Here is a 15,465-nt window from a genome sequence, read left to right as displayed (position 1 = left end):
GATCTATTATTCATTAGGATTATAGTTCCTTTAATTTTCACGATGAAAAGGTAATGTAAAAAAAGATATTAGACAAATATTTATTCATTATTTTATATGTGTCACAGCCATAGTCAAAATCGTACACTTATCATCTGTACATTAAGAATTTCCCTGACCTGGGTATGGCGGCACAAGTCTTTAGTTCTAGCAGTCAGGAGGCATAGGCAAGTAGATTTCCATGAGTGAGTTTGAGGCTCATTGGTCTGCATAGCAAGTTCCAGGCTAGCTAGGACAACATAGTAAGACCTTGTCTCAATAATAATAATCACCTGGAAAAGAAATCCAAAGCAATTAACCTAATGAAAAAATATGTATATTATTTAAATGTATTTTGACCATCATAAAGCATTTTATGTCCTTTTATTTTTGTTACTATAAAATTAATTAAAATTTAATCTATTTTTATAATCTTATTTGGAAGAAAATCCTTATGAAAATCTCTATATCTGGGGATGGTGAACTGGCTCAGAACTTCTATGATGACATGGAAGGCAGAGACAGGATTGCAGAGAAATTCTCAGACCAGCTAGACTATAACAGGTTATTTTTCATTAGCTTAATTAAAAAAATAAATGGCATGTTTTTATTTGCAGTGTTTGAAAGAAGAGTCCATTTACAACAGGAAGAGGGCTCCAGGATTGCAATATCGTATTGTGATAGGGGAGTTTTTAAAGAAACTTACCTTTTGCCTTTGGAAATTTCATTCCTTTGCTCTGCTCAGCGATCACATCAGCTTCCATGTAGGTCTCAGCTTATTTGAAAATCTTTTCTAACTCTTTCTTGATGTGTGAAGTTTTTCTTTGTTGTTTGTGTGGGCTAGAGTCTCACTCTGCAGCCAAGTCTGGCCTGGAATTTTCTATGCACCCCAGGATGGCCTGGAACTCATGATCATTCTCCTGCCGTAGCCTCCCAAAAGATAAGATCATGGGTATGAACCACCACACTATCTATTTCAAATAACATCATACATCTGCATTGTTAATTGCTATGTCTACATGCTCAGCAGAAGCAGAGAGCCCTGCTTAATGTCCAAGGCATCTATGGGTTTTTCTAGGGTGCTACTTAATATATCTCATTTAATACTCATATCAAGCAGAGAATGAGGAGTGGTCATGTTTGCCATGCCAGGGAAGAAATAAGGTGGAATGATTTTAAACAGCTTCTATCAAATGTTTCTGGTAGAAAACAATGGAGCATACATTCAAAGCTTTCTCTTTTTTTGTGCCAAAATCTGTTTTTTGTGTGTGTGTGTGTGTTGAGGTGCCTTCCTCATATAGTACATCCATTAATTTCTCCATCTTGCTAACAGCAAGGACTCCATCCTTAGCGGGTCCGCCTTCTAGACACATGTCATATGTCAATTCTACATGGAAATAATAAGCCCCCATTTACAATAATTTTTCCATTTTCTTTCATATGTAATCGTGTATATGTTAATACTTAGAAATAGTTATTTTTGCTTTAAAGATAAAAGGATAAGAAACTATTTAAATGACCAATGAAAGCTTTCAGAAAAGCTTGCCATATATTGGAGTTAGTCAGGAATGTGAGTTTCTCATGTTTTCCAAGTTTAATTTCTATTTAAGGAATTTTATTCTGTGCAGTTGATAACAGTTTATGCAGCTTTGTGGTCTCTTAAATAATAATGCTCATTTTCTCAGACCATTTAAGTCTTCACTGAGAGGAAAAATCTTCAAAAAGTATGTAGAGTTTGAACTAAATTTAAACATGTTTAAGAATGTGTCTGTTTGATAAGTTGCTTTACATTTGGCATTATTTCAAAAGCAATACAGTTTTAAAATATTAAAATGATTTTCTCAGTTTGAAAATAATTTCTAGTCACATCTTACTCTTGGAAAGGAAAGAATTAAAAATAAGCCTTTACTGATCATATATTCAGGTAACATGGGATTCCTGACAACTTAGAGGCAACTTCATAAATATAATCCATCTATTCTTTATTGTCTCGTTTATTGCTAAATTCCAAAACAACTGAAAATGCTTTTAGTTTGACTAATATAGCTTTAAGTTCTTTACAAGCTCTGCTAGAGATCATTAATGTATCTATGGAATAAGCAAGAGATTTGTAATAGTACACTGAAAGAAAAAAAAATGCTATGTTGATTCTTCTGTCAGCCACGAGGTCTTCATTGCTCATGATTAAAGTGACAGCTGTCAGTCTTTCAAGGCCTGATGGAATATGCATGGTAATGAAGGAGATAAGGCATCAGTTTAAACAGAGGGTTAAGATACGTACTTCAGTTATGAGAGTGCTTACTTAGTATGCATGGAAGCCCTCGGTTCAGTCCCTAGAACCACACAAAACCAGGTTTATTGACTTCTGCTTGTAATTCCAGCAGTGAGAATGTGGAGGTAGGGGAGTCAGATGTTCAAGATCACCAAGTCCAAGACTAGCCCGAGGTACATGAAACATTGTCTCTAAAGAACAACAGCAATAAAAATAACAGCAAAACACCACAAACACATACACAGAACATCTCAGCATAATATAATGTAATGGGCAAGAGAAGGTTTAAATAAATAAATACTGCCCTGGGCAGGAATGGTCAGAGGAATTGTTACCAAGGAGGTGCTATTTTAAAGGAGGCTTCTAAGTGGGACAGGGTCTTGTTCCTTGGGAAGTAGGTAACACAGCAGTTAAGTTGTATAGAAATATTTAAAGTCAAGCTGCAGAAGAGGCTTAGGGAAGACAGGGAAACACATGGGTCTGGAGACTTGCAGCAAGAGATTGGAAAACTGTGGGATCCAGTTACGAGTTCTTACTCGTAAGATTAGACGGTGACAATCTTCACTTGTAGGAAGCCATCAGAGCTGAATAACTAGATTTGGCACTTTCAGGATTGGTTTCAGAGTCTAAAGAAAGGTCAAGGTTGCAGTGGGTGAGGAAGGATGTAATAAAAACCAGGCAGGGGTTAAAAATATTCAGGGGATAACTCCCAACTACAGCTATTTCACTTTACAACATGTCCTACTGTGTTTGTGATGTGAAATGAGATTAAAACAATGAGATCCAGGGATGTATTGCAAAGATGAATGAACGGTTCAAGGTCTAGATGTACACGAGAAATGCGCACAAAGTGTGAAGTAAAGCTTTAAAAAAAAAAGAAAAGAAAAAAAATTGATGGAAACATCAGCATAATTAAAATTCTAAAATGAAAGCTTTAAAGCTCACCCTGTAGCTCAGACTAACTTGGAAAGTGTGGTAGTACTCCTGCCTCAGACCCCAAGTGCTGGGATTATAGGCCTGAACCATCAAGCCCAGCTGGTGTTTTGTTTTGCATCAGCTCACCACGCTTCTTTTTACTTGAATTTTTGGGATTTCCATACAAGACAGTTTGATGGTATTTAGATCCCATCCCTCTCCACGCCTCCTTCCACTGCTGTCCACATAATTTAATATACTCTTATCATTGTAATATGGCCTACAGAGTCTGATGTGTGTCCCCAGATGTCCTCAAGTCTGAGGGATCATTGTGGAAGAGGAGGAAGAAAGATTTTAAGAACAGAAGGAGATAGAGGACTAAAGGAAACAGAGTCTTCTAGACAGCTGGTCATTTACTCACAACAATGGTAACAGTATGCACAAGTCCTATGCAAGCTCAAAGCAGGCAAAATCCCAGCATGGACATGGGGAAGTGGCTAAAAAATCCCAACCCAACCTAAGGAACTTTTGGCAATTGATGGCTGCTGGGATGAGGGAAAGACAATGTCTTTTAAGTACAGGACACTTGGTGGGCCCAGTGGATAGACACATACTGAAGGACATTTGAGGTCAATACTCTTTTGTCTTTCCCAGATCACTGTGTTTTAACTACTCTGCACTTTTATGGGTTGTAAGATAGAACCGTTTAAGTCATGTAGACAGGTGTTCCTTTCTTGTTTTGAAGATCTGTCTGCCTTTTCTTGGGGAGCCACAGTGTTTTACTGTTGGTCACATTGCCTATGATAAAACAGCACTCATCCATGCTATGCCCTAGTAACAGCCAACCACTTTTATCCCTTGAGAAGTTAAACCAAGAGTGCATTGCTCATTTCTACACATTCTTCATGCTTCATGAAAAGCTTGATAGTGTGTGCATTTTAAGAAGAATAGCAATATTTTCAGAAATTCAGTTCTTGGGGGAAATGGAAATTCGAGCAATACAGCCTCTTCTCCTAGGAACCATCACATCCTAAAAGTTGTCGTGTGTCCTTTCTTGTGATTGTCAGTAAAGATTACCTGTAGGTAAATGGAAGAAGAAGCCAGGTTGAAATAGGAATCTGTGAGGCTCCCTGTTGCCTTTTGCTCATCCGCATGGCTGTGTCCAAAGGAGGTGACCTGAATTTAATCCTTTGATGTTGCATACCACAAATTCCCAGCAGGTCTAAAATGGGGGAGGACTGCGTCTAAAGCTTTGTTCTAATATATATAATTTTGGAAGTGCTGACTGATCCTGTCACAGGAACAGAAACGGCTCTACCTATGTTCCTGATTTCAATACTCATAAACATCAGCAGGGTTAGTATAGTGGGATGCAATGACTTTTATTTCTCTTGGGTGGTCAGAACACAGCATGTGTGATATTTTTACAAATAATGAGTCAAAAAGCACACATTTCCAGAGCATTCTGTTTTCATCATGTTGGTGTCAATGGAAACAGTTATGCTTCCTGAAGTCTTATTGAGATGGCCTTTTGGGTTATGTTGGGCCACTTTCCCAAGGATACCGCATGCTGCCTTGCCCCTTATTCCTGAGGAACTAAATAGGCTTGGACTGACCTGCTTTGGAAAATGTACTTTCTCTAAGAATGGCAGAAGTAAAAACATCAGAGTAGGATGCTTTCCAGAAATAACAGTGCAGAATCTCATCCTGTTGTGTAAACTCCCTTGATACTTTGTTCTCAGTGTGTTTGGTAGAGATTGTATTTTTAAAGGCCTTCTACTCTGGAAAATATTATTTTGCATTAGATTCCTTTTAAAGCTAAAGGAGGAAAATAAGTCTTTATTTTTCACATATAGATAAAATCAGCATTAATATTACCTATGGGAAGTTTGTGAATGATGTCAATTCTGAACTTAATAAATTTTCTTTCTCCCCAGGAATTTCTTCAGATTGCACATGGTGATGTGAAGATGGAATTTAATGACAATAATCAGTCAGTGCTTTGCTTGGAGTCAGTTCAATACTCTGGAGACCAGGTAAAAATGCTAATTTTTTAAAGAGTGTATATTACCTCTAAAATGGAATCATTTTCATGAAGCTGGACCTATACATTTTGTGAAGATATTGTATTTTCTATCAAATTTTTGTATGTTTCATTTGGAAACAGGGATTTCAATTCTCTGTATAGAGCAGAGTATTTTACTAAGGCATACATTCATGTATAAATTAATTAGTTTAGTAAAATTATAGTAGTGAAAATCTAAATTTAATTATGTATTTATTCTTTCATAATTTCATATATATTACATAATGTTCCTTGAACACATTTCCCCTCATTATCCTCTCCTATCCCTCCTCCTCCTCTTACTAGGCTCTACTTTTTCTGCCCACAATTCCCCCTCCTACCTTCATGTCTTTTTGCATGTATGTGTCCCACCACTTTTAATTAGGGCCTGGGTGCGTATGGGTCAAGTGTTATTTACTTGAACAAGGGCCGCATACCAGAGTACACCACTGAGAAACATGTCTCCCCCTCCCCCAGCAATTATGAACTGCCCATGGCTCCTTAGGGAGGAGTGAGGCATGATGAACCCCTCCCCCAATTCATGAGGGAATGTTGATGGGTCCAGGCTTGTTCAGGTAGCTGCTGCTACTGTGAGTACTTGAATGCAAAAGGTACATCCCATCCAGAAGATAGTTTTTCAACAAACCTTTCTATCTGCTAGCTTTAACAGTCTTTCTTCTCTCTTTCTGCAATGTTCCTTGAACCTTGATGGTGGTTATAACAGTTATCCCATTTAGGGATAAGCACTCAATAGTCATTTATTCTCAGCACTTTGGCCAATTATGAGTCTCTGCATTCACTGCCACTCATTGCAAACAGAGGTTTCTCTGCCAAGGCCTAACTTAATGGTCTCATTTTTTAAAACAAATCCACCTGAATCTGCCTCCTGAATGCTGGGATTAAAAGTGTGTGCCACTAAGCCCAGCTAGCAACTTTAATAATTTTTGTTAATACTTTCTTTAATCTCTATATTTTGCATTATTATATACGGAATGTTTTACATAAATACTTCTAATGACAAACACCTTAAAGGAATATTTTTCTCCTCTTTGTATTTTTAGTTTTCTTTTCATTATCTACACATCTTTTAACATACTTCCTAGATTTTTGCCTTTAAAAATCATGTTAAAATTATAATTATTCATTGCTTTAGAGATAGATCAGTGGTTAGGAGCATTTGATGTTCTTCCAAAGGACCTGAGTACAGCTCCCAGCACTCAGTGGCACAATAACTATATATGATTCTAGCTCCAGAGGATCTGCTGCCTTCTTCTGTGCTGGCAGGTGTTCACATACATGTGGCATGCACACAAAGGCACACATAAATAAAAATTAAATAAATCTTTAAAGTTATAATTTTCCTTCTACCCCTTCCCCCATTTCTTGGTTTACAGGGGTAATGTTTTTCTAACATTTGGAGAAAGCATTATCATTTGTGTGAAATTTTCCCCTTCTTATATATTCTCTATTTCTCTGGGTTGCTTAAGTTCTTTGACTTACTTTGTTTTGCATTTTCTCCTGGTGGCGTACTCCCAGTGATGAACTCTGACTGTCCAACCACATATTTGAATGAGGCAATAATACTTGATTGGAATTTGTGTGCACAAATAAGCTTCCCATTCAATCACTGAGTGACAGCTGGCTTCTTGTCATGAGTGAGGCACTTGAATTTCTAAATCTGTGGTTATTTTTGTCTGTGGCTGTTATTTACTCCAGGGAGGACTCCGAATCTCTTGTTTGGGACTATAAATACTCTTGGGCTTAGCTAAAGTGTCATGGTTCCTCATTAATTTCTGCTACCACAGATGTCCTTATGTTGTAGACTGAGATAGCTGTGGTTTAGGTTACCCACAGATATTTCTCCCTTCTTTAGAAGGGTCCTTAATATGGTATATAGAACCTCAGTAATATCTCTAACCCTTCCTTCTCTTATAGTGTGTCATACTCTTTGTAGCTCTTGGCTCAATCCTACCTTGAACAATGCCTGGATATTCCAATATCTAAACCTTTCTTGAATCTGGTACAAGTGTATGCTTGTCAATTTTTTAAAAATATTTTATTATTTTTAGTTTATGTATATGAGTGTATTTCCTGTATGTATGTAAATGCACCCACATCATGCAATACCTGTGGAAGTCAGAAGAGGTTGTTAAATTCCCCTGGAACTGGAGTTACAGACAGTTGTTAGCCACCATGTGGGTGCTGGGAATCAACCCCAGGTCATCTGCAAGAGCAGTCAGTGCTCTTAACCACTGAGACATCTCTCCAGCTCCACTTATCAATTTTTAATAACTACCTCATGTATACTTTAAGCTCATCTGTCTTTTATTTGGCTAAGTCAAATACCATGGCTCCACTTTCTTAACGCTTTCACATATTTTGGTTTGAAGTTGTTAAGACAAATAGTATTCTCTTAATATAATCATATCTATAGCCTCATTCCAGAGTATGTGAATACTATCTTATTTAGTGAAGGAATTTCAGCAGATTAGATGAAGGATTTTGAGATGACAGTATACTGGATTACCCAGACGGGTACTAAATGTCATCACAAATGTCCACACAGAGAGATTAGATACACACAGAAGAGAACTTCACCTAAAGTTGGAGTCAGAGTGTAGAGACACTCTGGTAGGGAGACAAGTCAGGGAATACCAAGAAACCTAGGGGTAACCAGAGAGGAGACTGGGCAATGAATGAACTCTTGCCTAGAGCTTCCAGACAGAACACAGTCTACTAAAAAATTAATCATATTCTGGTTAAACAGATGCTACACTCTTAGTCCCCACAACTGTAATTGTATTATATTCATTCCTGCCTTTTTCAGTATGAAGTTTATGGAATTTTTTATGGGAGCTACAGGGAAAAAAACACATAATTTGTTTTAGAATATCTTTTCCTCTTTTATGTTTCAGCAATATACCCGGTTATCCTAAGCATGATGATTAGTTTTAATTGTCAACACTACTTAGAATCACTAGGGAATAGACTTACAGTGAGAGATTTTCCATATCAGGATGGCATTTGCACGTGTGTGTGGGTAGTCTTGATTGCACAAATGGTTGTAAGAAGACTAGCCCTCTGTGGGCAGCATCAGCCCCTGAGTTTGGGTCCTGGACTCTATAAGAGTAGAGAAAAATAGCTAAGTAATAGAAAAGCCTACATGCATTTATTTCTCTCCAATCTTTGTTGTGTATATGAAGTGATGTGACTAACTAGTTAAAGTTGCTGCTGCCCTACTCTTCCTGCCATGATGGACTATAATCTCTAACTACGAGGTAAAACAAACCCCTTCTCTCTTAAGTTGCTTTGCGTTAGGGTATTTTAGCAGAAAAACAGAAATGAAACTAGGATAGTCACCTTCTTAAAATTGGAATTCTTTCATTTTTAAATTTAGAATAGTTTTTAAAGTTTCTCAGACATTTTTCATACTTTAATGACAGTGATTATGTCTACTTTCAGTAGTATGGATACTTTACTGGGTAAATAACCTTGATGCTGCCTCAATTTATTCTTCCTGTTTTTCATTATACTATCATTGGTCAAACTGATCTTCCACTTTCCTTCTTTCTTTTCCTTTTCCGATAATCTATTAACCACCTGCTAAGTATTGGACATTGTGATAAGCTTTGAAATACACAAGCCAATAAAGCAGCCCTCCTCCCACTCTCTGGGATCAGCATCTTTTTGATGCAGAAGAACAAAAAAAAACCCCAAAAACAAACAAAAAAAACATGGCTCTTGCAAAATATAACACACACAAAAAAACAGAATTAAATGGACGAATAAGCTATAATTCTGTGGGTACATAATTATGTGTTGTGCAGAAGACTGTGGACTTAAGAGAACATGTGAGTGAACAGCTCTGGAAGATGCACATGTATTAAGCAGAGTCTAAAGGGCTGCACTGGGGTTCTTTATAGAACTATATAGCTCTATGTTAAACAGATTGTCTTTCTGGAAATGCATTTTTTCATTTTACGATGATGATAATCTCTTCTTTCTGGAAATTATGTTCTTATTTTACTTGAATGTATCTGTGACCCTCTTTCTTGGCATTCATGTTCTAGTTATTTCTCAAGAAAAGCTCTATATAAAACAAATAGTTTATGAATGTTCAGACATTGGGATTTCCAGAACTTGTGCAAGACAGAGTTGAACGAAGGGCTAGAAACAGAGTTTGAAGCACTTTAAGAGAAGTTAAAGTCATTTACTTATGATTATATTTGAACTCTAGAGGACTCCATGAGCTCCTTTACTTAAAGGAAAGAAGAGATATAACTTTTGGGTAATCTAAACCATAATGATTCCAAACTGTTACATAAAAGTCATGCTGCGAATAACTGACCTGGAATTACAATACCCTAGTTAAATGGGGAAAAGAGGCTTTATAGAAAGGAACTGGCTCTGAAGAGGATACAATTATGTTAAAAGCACAAAGTTTTAGAAAGACAAGATATTTAGTATGTCTGGAACATAGACTAAAGGTAAGGGAAATAAACAACAAAATTTAAAATATATATATTAAGCTGGGCGTGGTGGCGCACGCTTGTAGTCCCAGCATTTGGGAGGCAAAGGCAGGCGGATCTCTATGAGTACAAGGCCAGCCTGGTCTACATAGTGAGTTCCAGGACAGCTGGGGCTACAGGGAGACCCTGCTTCAAAAAGACTCTATCTATCTATCTATCAAGACTCTATCTATCTATCTATCTATCTATCTATCTATCTATCTATCTATCTATCATCTATCTATCTATAGATAGATGCATATATATACAAATATATAGTGTGTTAAAAGAGTTTAGACAGATTATTTTGGAAACGGAAGAAAATGGAAGCTTTAATTAGAAAAATGACATGGATCTACTTATCTTTTAGGAAAGAAACTGGCAGTGTTTTGGTTATTTCACCACTGAAGAAAATCTGGGAAGTTAGAGTAAAACCTCCTGCAGGAGGCCAGGGAGGTATGGATAACAGCAACCAGAAAAACAGGGGTATCAGGACAAAGGAAAGACAATAGCCCAGGAGATAATAGGATTTTGTACTTTTAAGTGGAAGCAAGAAGTATGATGGCAGCAGTCAGATTGTGCAGTTGGACGTCAGGGAGCAGGAGGAAGCAGAACGTGGCTAGGCAGAGGACAAGGTGCCTAAGGTCAGATACCTAAGGAAAGATAACAAATTGTTTCCAAAAGAAGAGGAATGGAGAAAAAGGTTGTTGATGCAGGGATTTTCTGAGAAGATGCACAGCCGGGGAAATGGAATGGCCATGGATCAACTGGGAAGGGTATGCTATTGTGAGTATATAGGGTTTAGTGTGATATGAGTCCTGAGGAACCAGTCGGTGGAATCCTCTAGCTAACTTCCCTCCTCTTTCTTTCCTTAAATACCCATTCCCACATCTATATACCAATCTTCCTGTCTTGATCAGTCAACTGCTGGGTCTGGGGATGTAACTCGGTGGTAGAGTGCTTGCCTACTATACACCATGCTCTGAGTTTAATCCCTGGGACCATAGGCAGTTAGCAAAATAAATAAAATAAAACATACTCAAGACTCTAGTTTTAGAACAGTCATCCTGGTTCACATCCATTTTTCAAAATTCTGTTTATCAGTGTCCTTCACTATTTGAGCATTTCTTGAACATTTTTAACTGAGAGGAAAGGGAGTAGGAGAAAAATAAATTTTGCATTTTCTTAGGTGTCTACTGTAGTGCAGTGTTTTAGCTCAGATATTTGCACACCTTTTGAATACATGAGATAGAATCAGTTTTATTTTATCAAAAGCTTCTAAACTAATTGAACTATGAATTAGAGACAAAAATGACAATCAAGAGAAACAGTTCCCCAATCTAATTAACTTGAAAATTTGTGAACTAGAATAAAATCATTTTGTTATTCTAACTCAAAGTTTAGACCTGACTCTATGGACATGGGATCTAACACTCAGGAAAGTAACATGTTGCCTATTGTTAACCCTTAAGATGCTCTAGATTGGTAATTAGATCTCAGTGTCCGTAGCCCCATTGTTTCAAGCTTAGAACATGAGGGTCTTTAAGGCCAGTGGTATCACAGTACTAACTCAACTTCCTCAGCCTTGTTTCTGGCAGGCTTGTCATCATTGGAAATATCTTCTGACAGAGAATTTCCCTACATGGTCCCAAATACTCTAATTTGAACCCTGATCATCTCACAGGGATGGATATAATTTTCACATATACTTTAATTTGTAATTGCCTGAGTTTTAAGAGCCTATAATTCATTCTTATTTGAATTAATGTCATGCTATTATAAGGATTTGGGCATCAACATCCTTCAGGAGATTTTTAAATCAAGGAGGCTAAAGGAGAAGATAAGTTTGATAGGGTGACCTGCCCACACTGCTTAGCCTGTAGCCTACAGCATATTCTAAACTGCCTGCTCAGGGAAGCCTCAATTAATTTCAAAGTTGTTCCTATGTAAGTGCCTGATTAGTTTCTGGTTCTTGGCTGTGGTTGCCTGTTGTGACTCCATGTGGATATACTGTTGGTTTCTTATGATATCTTAATTTACTGTCCTTGTTTGAACTCGTTTCTACTCTGCCTTCTAAGCATCTCTAGTGTTTAAGAAGACTTAGTCATCCACTAGCTACAGGGATGACTTGACTAGATGGAGTGTGCAGATAATGAGGGCAAGTGGGAACTTTCAATATCTCATGAATGATCGAAGACAAACTGGTTATGAGGTCTTCAATACAGCCATGACCTCATAAAGATTTTCCTTTGAGGAGTGTCACATTGGCCTCCAACAGCTTCCTTCAAGTTCATCCTTCACTACTTTACTCTCCACAAGACCAGCAGTACCTGTTGCTTCTTCCTACCTTCTGACTTTTTCCATTCTTCTGCATTTTATTAGTGAATTTTATTCTACCCCGATTTTAATATTTTAATTATACAAGTCCATTATGTTCTCCTCTCCATATTTATTTTTATTGCTTATTTGATCATTTCCTGTTTTTATGACCTTTAAATGACATGCATTTTATGAAACTTCTGTCTGCCTACTTGTGTGTCTGAGAAAAGCTCATACTTTGTAGCTTCTGCCTAACCTGCAGCTCAGCTAGTCCATTTTCTACAGTCTGCTCTTCCCTGTGTTTTTATGGCTCTAACACTGCATATCAGGGCCGCTTGCATACATGCATTCTGAGCCACTTCTGTCCTGTTCTCTCTTCCTTCCCAGCTCAGCTTTTATTCTAACCTGGTTTTAATATTTTGATTATATAAGTCCATTATGTTCTTCTCTCCATATTTATTTCTTTTGCTTATTTGATCATTTCCTGTTTTTATGACCTTTAAATGACAGCACCCAGACGACATGCTTTATATATTGTCAAAACATCCAGAGTTGTCAGACTGGGTGCTTGCTCTTGGCATGCTGCTCTGATTCCTCAGCATAAAAATTTGCCTTTGTACTCTGATTTTAACTCTTTCCCTAGCACCTGATTATGTAGTGTTTCTGTGTCTACTTTCTTTCTTTTTTTGCTTCCTTTGTCCCCTTTTAAAGAATCCTACTCAATTTTCCATTTCCTCACCCATTTGTTTGTCAATGTCCTGAGCTACAGTGTAAGCACTTCTTGTGTCCTGGCTGTTATCCAATCCTTTGGGATCCAGGTAGACAGGGAAGATCCCAGACATATGTTATTTTACATGGCCTAGGAAAATCTAATTAAGGGTTAAAGTAACTGATGTGAAAAAAGGACATATGCCACTGACTGAAAGAGATGACTCTTTTCATGTGCTCTCAAGGGAGAAACAAAGCCTGAATGCATAACATGATATGATTTTATATGTACAGTTAAATTTTCCTAGATATCTAAGTGATGTGTTAAAAGGAATGAAATTAAGAAGAAGAGCAGAGGAGAATTTCATCACTGTGAATGAATCACCCCAAATGCCAAATTATGAGACTTAGGAACATAACATCTAATAAGTTAAAGTTTCAAGGTATGTGATAAAGAACAGTCCTGGAATAGTCATGATACTTAAGTTGGTAATACTCGCCTCTCCTACTGTTTAGTGTTTTTCTTTTGTTGGAATACATTTAATTGAAAATAGAAAAGAAAAATTAATAACTGTGCTACACATAGATGTCCGTTGCTGTGAATACTTAGATTCACAATGGGTTTTACAAAAACAGCCATTTTATGGGCTGGAGAGATGGCTCAGAGTGAAGAAATTAAATTGCTCATACAGAGGATCCAAGTTCATTTCCCCACAGCCACATCCACAGAATCACAACTGCTTGTAACTTCAGGGAATTCAATGCACTCCTCTGGACATTGTGGGTACCTGTACTCACTCACACATGCACATACCCTCACAGAGACATAACTATATATATATATATAATTTTTTTAAAGATAGCCATTTTGTAAAATTGAAATAGTACAGTACTTAGAGTTTGTTTTTTTTTCTTGATTTTATTTAACTATAGTTCACATTTTGTACTATTTTAAAATATTAATTTTAAGGATTTATTATTTTCTTTTTATTTGTGTGTGTGCATGTTTGTGTGTTTGTGTGTGTGTGTGTATGTGTGCCTACTTGTGTGTGGATGCCTGCAGAAGCCAGAAGAGGGGATTGGACCCTCTAGAGCTGGAATTATAGGTGATGCTGAGCTGCCTGATGTGAGTACTATGAACTAAACTCAGGTCTACTGGAAAAGTAAGACGTGCTCTCAACCACTGAGCCATCTCTCAAGTCCTGAAATATTCATTTTAAGTGGCTAAGTGGTGATATAAACATCAGTGTATTCCATTCCTAGTTTTATGCAGTTATAAAGAACTCTGGGGAAAATGGTGATTTATTTCACTGAGTTTCTTACAAAACAGTCCTTGATAAAATGTGACTGAAAATCACATCCCATCTGCAGGCCTTTTCAGGAGGTGCTTGGCACTCTCAATGAACTATATCCCTTATGATAGTACGTTGGACTCCCATAATATACCAATATTAATGCTTAACTTTCAGCACACCAGAAAGACATTTCCCTATCAAATGAGATAGGGAACTTATGAGAACCTATCAAAACAGTCCTCCTCATCACATCTAAAATCATGAATTATCCCTTTATTCCACATTATTTTTCATCTTAATGTTTTTTGTCCTCATTTTTTTCCATTGTTGAAAGTTTCATGTAATGTATTTTTATTAGTCACCCCCAACTCCTCCCAGGTCTACCTACCTTTCCCTTCCCACACAACTTTGTGTCCTCTTTCTTTTCTTTTTCAGAAACCCATCAGATCCTACTTGTGCTGCTCAAATATGATCTTAGGTGTGTGGCCATCCATTGGAGCATGGTTGTCCTACCAGCAGTGGCACACTTAAAGCAAACTAAAAGTCCCTCTCCCAGAAGCTATCAATTGCCAATAGCTGCTTAGCTATGGGTAAGACATTGTGCACACCTCTCCTCTTATGTGATAGAATACTGTTCAATTGTTAAGAAAAATAGAATCATAAAGTTTGCAGGTGAATGGATGGAGATGGAAACAAATAATTTGAATATTTAAAGGTATATACCATGCTATATTTGTTTATCCATTTCCACCTCCTAAAATCTGAGAGCAATTAAACAAACGTTTTGTAACATGCTTTATTCTAGTGCCTTATAAACACCTTAACAGCCAGTAGCATGTGTCCAAAAAATATTTGTCCAAAGAATAAATAAATAAAAAGAAAAATATGATTTTCAGTAAACATAAATAAGTAGGGTTCCAGAAATCTCTTATAATTTATATGCTAAAATGAGGTATGATAACATATATTTTAATAAGGACTAGCCTACTATAAATATTAATTATAAAATACCAAAATATTGGGGAATTTTATACTGTATTTCAATGTTCACTTAGTGTTCAGTTATTTCTTCTTTGCATGATGCATCCTACTTCTTTGTCCCCACATCATCAAGACTTCTGCTCCTGTAAAGCTCTTTGCAAGAACTCACATGCATTAAGTGTGCTGAAATCTTCCATCATGTTGTCATTTTCCCTCTTTTATGTTATTCTCTAGGATGCTCTTATAATTTGTGAGACTATAGAATATAAATATGTGGTGTTAAGTAAAGATTTTCTTTTTGAGTGAATTCACCTACACTGTTGCCATAGCTTTCAGTTGGTTATTATAATTTTTGCCCTTTATACACATATGGTGATTTTTTTG

The 15,465-nt window shown here is 36.9% G+C and overlaps 1 long non-coding RNA gene across 1 annotated transcript in view; it reads left to right on the top strand.

Moving 5' to 3' along the window:
• LOC115067607 overlaps window positions 1-13,185 on the top strand; it is a 97,824-nt gene extending 84,639 nt beyond the window's left edge. The window contains exons 2-3 of the long non-coding RNA XR_003846994.1: window positions 5,143-5,241; window positions 13,114-13,185. This is a non-coding gene — a long non-coding RNA (uncharacterized LOC115067607). The remainder of the gene's footprint in view (window positions 1-5,142; window positions 5,242-13,113) is intronic.
• The last annotated feature ends 2,280 nt before the right edge of the window (window positions 13,186-15,465 follow it).

Source organism: Nannospalax galili, unplaced genomic scaffold (genome assembly GCF_000622305.1).
Source record: "Nannospalax galili isolate Female #2095 unplaced genomic scaffold, S.galili_v1.0 scaffold266, whole genome shotgun sequence".
Classification (NCBI taxonomy): domain Eukaryota; kingdom Metazoa; phylum Chordata; class Mammalia; order Rodentia; family Spalacidae; genus Nannospalax; species Nannospalax galili.
Note: the sequence above shows the minus strand (reverse complement) of the source record. Positions and strands in the feature narration are given on the sequence as shown.